General features: G+C 38.7%; 1 non-coding gene across 1 annotated transcript; it reads right to left on the bottom strand.

Annotated features, from left to right (window-relative positions):
- Positions 1-1,652: 1,652 nt before the first annotated feature.
- Positions 1,653-1,759, bottom strand: LOC128283140 (small nucleolar RNA R71). Its single transcript, XR_008273481.1, has one exon. It is a non-coding gene; the product is annotated as a small nucleolar RNA R71 (small nucleolar RNA).
- Between the last annotated feature and the right edge of the window lie 5,907 nt (positions 1,760-7,666).

Genomic DNA, 7,666 nt, shown 5'->3' with positions numbered 1-7,666 from the left:
TCTGGAGTATAGAACCACATGCCAGGAATTACTTGAAGGAAGCCAGACGATCCATCCCAAAAGCTAGAGCTACTCCAAGACTGAAGATCTCTCTCAGAATTCCTTCAGTGGTTTTAGAGTTTTCTTTATGTTTTGTTATTTTCATACTTTTGAGATGTACTCTTATTTTATTATGAACTAAAACTCCTAAACACCTAAGGGGAATGAAACCTAAGACAAATCTTGTTATTATTTTCTGAATCGTATGATAAATATTTAACTTATTCTTAATTATGTGTTCTTAATTCTTGTTTTGATATCCCAGGATACTGATTCAAGACATGTTCTTATTTAGAGAAGGAATAGACCCTGTCTAAGAGTACATTTTCCATAATTAAGCGGAGTTGATTGCGAGCCTAGAAATAGGGTGACAAGATTTTACCGAATTAGGGAGAAACCTAATAAGGGGATCCATAGATCGAGTTAATGCAACCCTAGAGTGTTAATTAGAGAAAAGTCTTGGTTATTCAATCTAGGGATTAGACGTTATTAGTCTTGAATAGGGATAATAACATAACTTAGGGATCTCTACGAAACAAGTTAAATGAATAAATCATCCAATTCGGAGCCAAAATAACAAGTAAAGTCTAGGTGGATTTTTCCTTAGGTATTGTCTCAAGTCAATCGATTTTCCAAAAGCAATTCCCCAATTCTTTTCTCTGTGCATTCTTAGTTTAGATAATTAGTTAATTAAAACAAATAAAACCCCTTTTATTCTTAGGCTAGATAACAAAAAGATAGTTATTACTTATACTTTTGGTTCCCTTGGGTACGATATCCCGGTCTTGCCATTACTATACTATTGTTCGATAGGTGCTCTTGTCTTTTTGTCATGATAATAGTTAGTCTAGGTTTGATCTTCATTATAAATATTTATTACTTGTTACGAATAACGCGATCAAGTTTTTGGCGCCGTTGCCGGGGAACTAAAATATTAGTAACGCTAAATTTTTATTACTTTAGTCATTTTTTTTCTTGCAATTTAATTTAATTTTATTATCGTTATTTATTAATTTACTTTTCCTTCTCTTGGCAGGTGTTTATAGTTTATGACTAGAAGAAACCCGTCGAGACCATTACTTTTTGACGAAGAAATCGATTGTACAGTTCGTAGAAACCAAAGAGAAATAAGGCGAAGCTTAAGATACATAGAGAGCGAGCAAGAAGACGATACTCAACCTCCAATTGACAAGATGGATGAAAACCAAGGGAATCAGCTACCTTCTGCAATTGAGGCTAATCAAAATCCTGCTCCACGTACTATGTATGATTATGCTAAACCTTCTCTAACAGGAACTGAATCTTGCACAGTTAGACTTGCTGTAGCTGCAAATACTTTTGAATTAAAACCTAACACTATTCAGATGATACAGCAGTTTGATGGTTTGTAGGATGAAGATTCCATCGCTGACTTAGCAAATTTTCTGGAATTTTATGATACCTTTAAAATCAATGGCATTTCTAATGATGCCATTCGTCTTTGGTTATTTCCTTTTTCATTGAGGAACAAAGCTAAATAGTGGTTGAACTTGTTACCATGAGGGTCAATTACTACTTGGGAACAAATGACTAAAAAATTTTTACTAAAATATTTTTCGCTGGCTAAAATGGCTAAATTACGTAATGATATCTCTTCTTTTGTGTAGACGAATTTTGAAACACTTTACGATGCATGGGAGAGATACAAGGACTTACTGAGAAGGTGCCCTCACCATGGGTTACCGCTTTGGCTACAAGTATAAACATTCCACAATGGTCTGAATCCCTCGACCAGGCAAATGGTTGACGCAGCTGCTGGCGGAACCATCAACAACAAAACACCTGAAGAGGCTTATGAATTCATTGAAGAAATGTCACTAAAAAACTATCAGTGGCAAGTCATAAGGACTAAGCCAACAAAAACAGCTGGCATTTATAACGTCGACTCAGTTGCTATGCTGTCAAATCAGGTAGAACTTCTCAATAAAAAGATTGATGGTTTACTTGGTTCTACGTAGGTACATCCAGTAATGAGGTGTGACTCAAGCGGAGAAGGTGTGCATACAAAATATCAATCCTTCAATCCCACAACCGAAGACGAACAAGTCAACTATATGGGTAACAATTACTTTAGATCTCAAAATAACCCATACAGTAATACTTATAATGCAGGTTGGAGGAACCACCCAAATTTCTCCTGGGGTGGTCAAGGAATCAAAAGCCACAAAATCTTCAGGGTTTTCAATAGCCACCTTATCAACAAGAGAAGAAATCAAACCTTGAAGAGATGCTCTCAAAATTCATATCAATGTCAGAAACTCGTTTCAAAAATACATAGATAGCACTTAAAATTCAACAAGCATCGATCCAAGGACTCGAAACTCAGATAGACCAGCTATCCAAACTAATCTCCAAATGACCACAAGGTAGCTTACCAAGTAATACTGAACCTAACCCAAGGGAACACCTCAACGCAATTAGTACTCAAGATAAGGAAGGATTCATTGCGCTTGAGCCAGAATTGATGCAAGGAACTGTGGTGAGCAAAGGTAAGCTTACACTTCGTGTGGGAGATGAAACGATCACCCTTCAAGCTTGTAATTCTGGCATCACATCGAACATTGAAGGCAATAGTCCACACCAATCAACTAAAACTGACAATATGACTTTGCAAAAATTAAGCTTCAAAGAAGTTCACGAGCCATGTTCCAGAAATGATAGAGGACACATTCATGAAGAACGAAGGCTACGAATAAAAGAGTTAGATGAATGGCGAGCACACAAATTGAGAACACATGATAAACCGAAACTACGCCAAAACAAGCCCGTTACCTCTCCTAATCAACTTAAGGCTGGTGATAAAGTCTTACTAGATGCTGCAGATCCCCACTACCACACCGAATGAGGAAATCCCTCTTACGGTACTCAGTATTTTTCCATTCGGTACGGTGGAGGTGAGTCACCCCAAGTTCAACACTTTTAAGGTAAACAACACCCGATTAAAACCCTATTTTGATGAGATTGATAGCAGGAATAAGGAGTATAAACTCCACGAACCACCCTGACCATTCACTAGAGAGGTAAGTCGAGCTTAGACTATAAATAAGCGCTTCTCGGGAGGCAACCCGAGCACTAACATATTTTGATTTCTTTATTTTTAATTTCTAACACTTTGAATCATTAACTTTATCTTTGAATTGCAAAGTTTTTCAGCACACACGGCCAGGTACACGGGCATGCCTAAAGCCGTGGCCAAACAGGGGAAGAGACACGGCCGTGTGGAAGCAGGACATGATTTCCCAAAAACACAGGATACGATAAATCCCCATGGCCGTGCGACATGACCGTGGGTGAACTTGATAGGTAAACACGGGCGTGGGAATGGAAAAACACGGGCATGCCAGGGGCAAGGCTTGATTCTATTTCTTCGAAACGGGCGTGAGACACACCCACCCAAGACACACGGGCGTGGGATAGTAGCCGGACACGACCTAAATTGTAAAATTCGAAAAACACGGGCTCACCTTTAGAGTACACGGGCATGGCCCTAGGCCGTGTGCACCTCCCCTATATAGCAAATCTCTATTCATTTTCTCCTTCCTTTCAAAACTCTAGACGAAATCTCCCATTCTCCACTCCCTAATCCCTATTCCGGCCACCATTCCCCAGATTCTCATTTCCCCAACCCCCAAACCATCCTAAAATCCACTTCTCCTGCATTAATCCTCACTTTCCCTTCATTTTCCTTCCACACGGCTGTACCCCCTGCCATGCCCGTGCGTAGCCTCCAACTTCGTTTTTAAAGCTCAATCTCTCTCCCTTAGCGCCTTCAATGTCATCTTCAAGAGGAAAGAAAACCACTGTACCAGCCTCGAAGAAGAGGAAGGGAGCGTCATCTTTTGCGGGTCCACATCTCATCGCGAACCATCCAGTGATGAAGATGTTTAGAAATATTTATTTTATTATTTTATGTTTTTAATTTTTATTCAAACTACTTTTTATTTTTTTAGCAGATTTAAAATTTTATTATAAATTTCAGTTATTTCTTTTTGAGTACTTATTCTTCCCACTATCCCCTAAAAAGTTCCTGATTTTATCACAGTTATATAGAGCTATTAAGCTCATTCGCACATAGGAACTAAAACTCCACCAGGAAAGGTTCTCTACGACTACCATGTCCTGCTCGACCACGACCATAGCTACCACTAGATATAATATTCTTTTGACGCAAGACTTATGGCCTAATGAACCTCTACGACCGCCGGAGTATCCTCCTCTACGCCACTCACCCGTGCTCGCCTTCAACACACCCGTGCGCCACCCTACAGCAGCTTTTGGTTCACTTTATCAACCTTGATTTTCCAATTTGCATTACTGCATTGGTATTCTATATGCCTTACACAGATATTGCTACTGTTACCAATTTGTTCTAAATAATTTAGTAAGTTGCTTTAGTATTTTCTACATTTGAACTGTTAAAGCTACTAAATAGCATATGCTAGTTTTAGGATTATTTCTTAACTGATGATGCATCTTTGATTCCAGTAAATGCTTCTGAATAATCATATAAATTTTTCACTTCTCACTTGATATTGTTAAATGTTAACACATCTTGGATGTACTATATCAATGCTCATACATTTTCAGGTACATTATGTCATCATCGAGAGGCAAGAAGGGTGCGGTCCTATCCTCAAAGAGACGTCGGGGATCGGGTTATTCCTCGATACGTGCTACAGCTGAAGTTCGGTACCCATTCCTTGAATTTCCACAAGCTTCGCAGGAGGAGCTATTTCAGATACTACGTGTGCGACCCCTCACTACAGGTCGCTGCATCAACTGGGCTACCGTAAAGCAAGTTTAGCTAGCTAATACCCTCCGCGTCCTCTTGTCCGAAGACCTATGCGAATGGTTCTTTGCTATTACCGAACCCACTTATTTAGAGCTAACTTTAGAATTATGCTCTACTTTTCATTTACAGGTGGTGATGACAAAAAATGATGACCCCGACACCATTCACTTCCGATTAGGCGGTCTAGTTCACACGATGAGTGTCCCAGAGTTTGGAGTCGCTCTGGGACTTTACACCGATGAGTTTATGGAGGAGGAGGACATGAATTCCCTACCATGCAATATCCACATTTCTCCCTCCTTGTGCTGGAAGGCTTTGGCACCACTCTCTTCCACCTACGACACCAGCCGCTCGAAGGCCTCAGCTCTCGCCCCTTCCCTACGATATCTCCATGCCATATTAGTACACACCTTGACCAGAAGGAGAGAGAGCACTAACATCGTCAACACCCACGACGCCTACTATTTATGGTGCATGGCGAATGCACACGTGACTGACTTGGCATATTTCATCGCTTTTGCCATTCGCTATCAGACCGAGCGACATCGGAAGGGAGTAATCTCTATTGACCCCTACGTGACGTGCCTTGCTAGACACTTCAGCATCCTCAACACTGTGGCCCAGTCATCAGCGCTTACACTGATAGGTCAGATGTCCCCACAGGGTATCACGACTATGTTACACATGAGGATAATCGAGTGCCGACATGGGACTGATCCTCCTCAATACCGTCTCACTCATGCCATTGGCGAGGAGGATCTTGAGGATATTCCTGATGATGTTCCCCCACAGCACGAGAAGCCTTCTACCACGCCACCTAGGGAACGACTAGTTCATGCGGCTGCTTCATTGGCACACCTTTTCGATCGACTCGCTCACTTCGAACAATATTGCACTACACAGTTAGAGATGATTCACGAGTGAGATCGGTGACGTGATAGACAGATGAATGACATGCAGGCCATGATGCAGCAGCAGTGCTAGCACTTTCACATCACCACTCCAGCGCCACCACCTGAGGGCCCCACTGACAATGATCATTGAATCCTCCTATCTATTTATTTTTATTTTTTATTTTCATTTCAATTTTATTATTTTCTTTTGAAAGACATATCTATAGTAGTAAATTTTACTTTCTTCATTTTTCTAGTATTTCTAACAAGTAATCCCACTATGCTCTCTTCCACACCAACTCTTAATAAGCTCTTCATGATTCTACAGACTTCCAAACAAAGCTGCTAGGAATATTTTACAGAATGAGGAAACAAATAGGGAACAATACCAAACGAGTGCCATGTTCAACGACCCAATTTCTTCATCTAGCTAAGAACAGTGGCAGCTACCACTTTCCCCAAACACTTCAGCCTTAGAATCAAGCTCCGCATCCATATAACAGGGAGTTTCACCTCTTTCCCTCTTATAATTTTCTTTATTCTGAATATTCTATCTTTGTACATTGAGGGAAATGTACATCTTAAGTGTGGGGGGTGAACATGAACATGATGCCTAACTTTTTGCATTATTCTCAAATCCCTGAATTTAGTCTTGTGCTTAAGTAATTTTCTCATAATATTGATCGAATGAATTCTGAGTAATCTATAATTATTGTTGATATGTCTGAATTAGATTATGGGAATTATGCATGATTATTTGATTATAGGACATTGGGGAATCGAGCATGATAAGTTGATATTTTGAGAACTAAAATTTTTTAGATTATTTTCCTAAATTGAAGTATTATCTTGAAATCTTAAGTATACAGGAATGACATCAAAAACCCAAATTTTTTGGTGAGATATTTGAGCCTTTTGAGCATATAGCTTTCTTTCTTGCTCACTTCTTTTGTGGTTTGAGTGTGTCAACATTGAACTGTTATTCTAGAACTTGCTTCGATTATACATGTCGAGATCACACGTATGATTTGATATACTGAGATGATAAAGGCACTTAGGATTTAACCCACTTACTCCATAAAAAGCCTTCCCACATAATTAAAACCTTAGTGAACCCCTTTTGAGCCTACTAACCTTTTTTATTGATTAACCCTCATCATTAACCCATTAACCCATTATTGTTGAAATCCTCTTATTTAATTTACCCTTTTTTATCGAGATTAAATTTAATATTGTTACCTCACTATGTTCACCATTTTTTGTTACTGAATCATGAAGTATGATTTCTATATTGTATTGACTTGATTTGTTCTTAAAAAAAATAGTATTATTATTGTAATCCTCAGCAAGCTAAAGTTGTCATGAGCTCATGTAATATAGTTCTAGATATTTGTTTGTGATTCAGTAATTAAGTTTTTTATAGTGGGGTAATATATTGAAATTATATCGATTCTAACCTTTTTCTTTTCAGCTTGTCTCCATACCCATAACCTAAACCTCGTTACAACCATGCAAAGACCTTTTGATTAGTGTATCATATCATTTACAAGTGGTGGAGATTTGATTTTCATGCAAGCCTATGGTAATAACTTCTCATGTTAGACAATCGAGTGCTTAATCTTGAACTTTAAACACTTTGAGTGATTTGAGTGAATCCTTAGTGAGGATGTCATCTCTTGTATATTTAGGACTAAATTTAATTACTTAGAAGAAAGAGATTACCTATAATTTTATTATCAAAATATTCGATTTAGATTGTTTGAGGCTTTTAATGCCCCTATAGTTGAATTCTCACTGTATGATTTTCTGTGGAATAGTTTGTAACATTATCAGTAATGATTATGTGATTGAAAGGAATGAATTCTAGCAGTAAATGAGAGTTTTGCTTGAGGACAAGCAAATG

Source organism: Gossypium arboreum, chromosome 10 (assembly GCF_025698485.1).
Source record: "Gossypium arboreum isolate Shixiya-1 chromosome 10, ASM2569848v2, whole genome shotgun sequence".
In the NCBI taxonomy this organism is placed as follows: domain Eukaryota; kingdom Viridiplantae; phylum Streptophyta; class Magnoliopsida; order Malvales; family Malvaceae; genus Gossypium; species Gossypium arboreum.
Note: the sequence above shows the minus strand (reverse complement) of the source record. Positions and strands in the feature narration are given on the sequence as shown.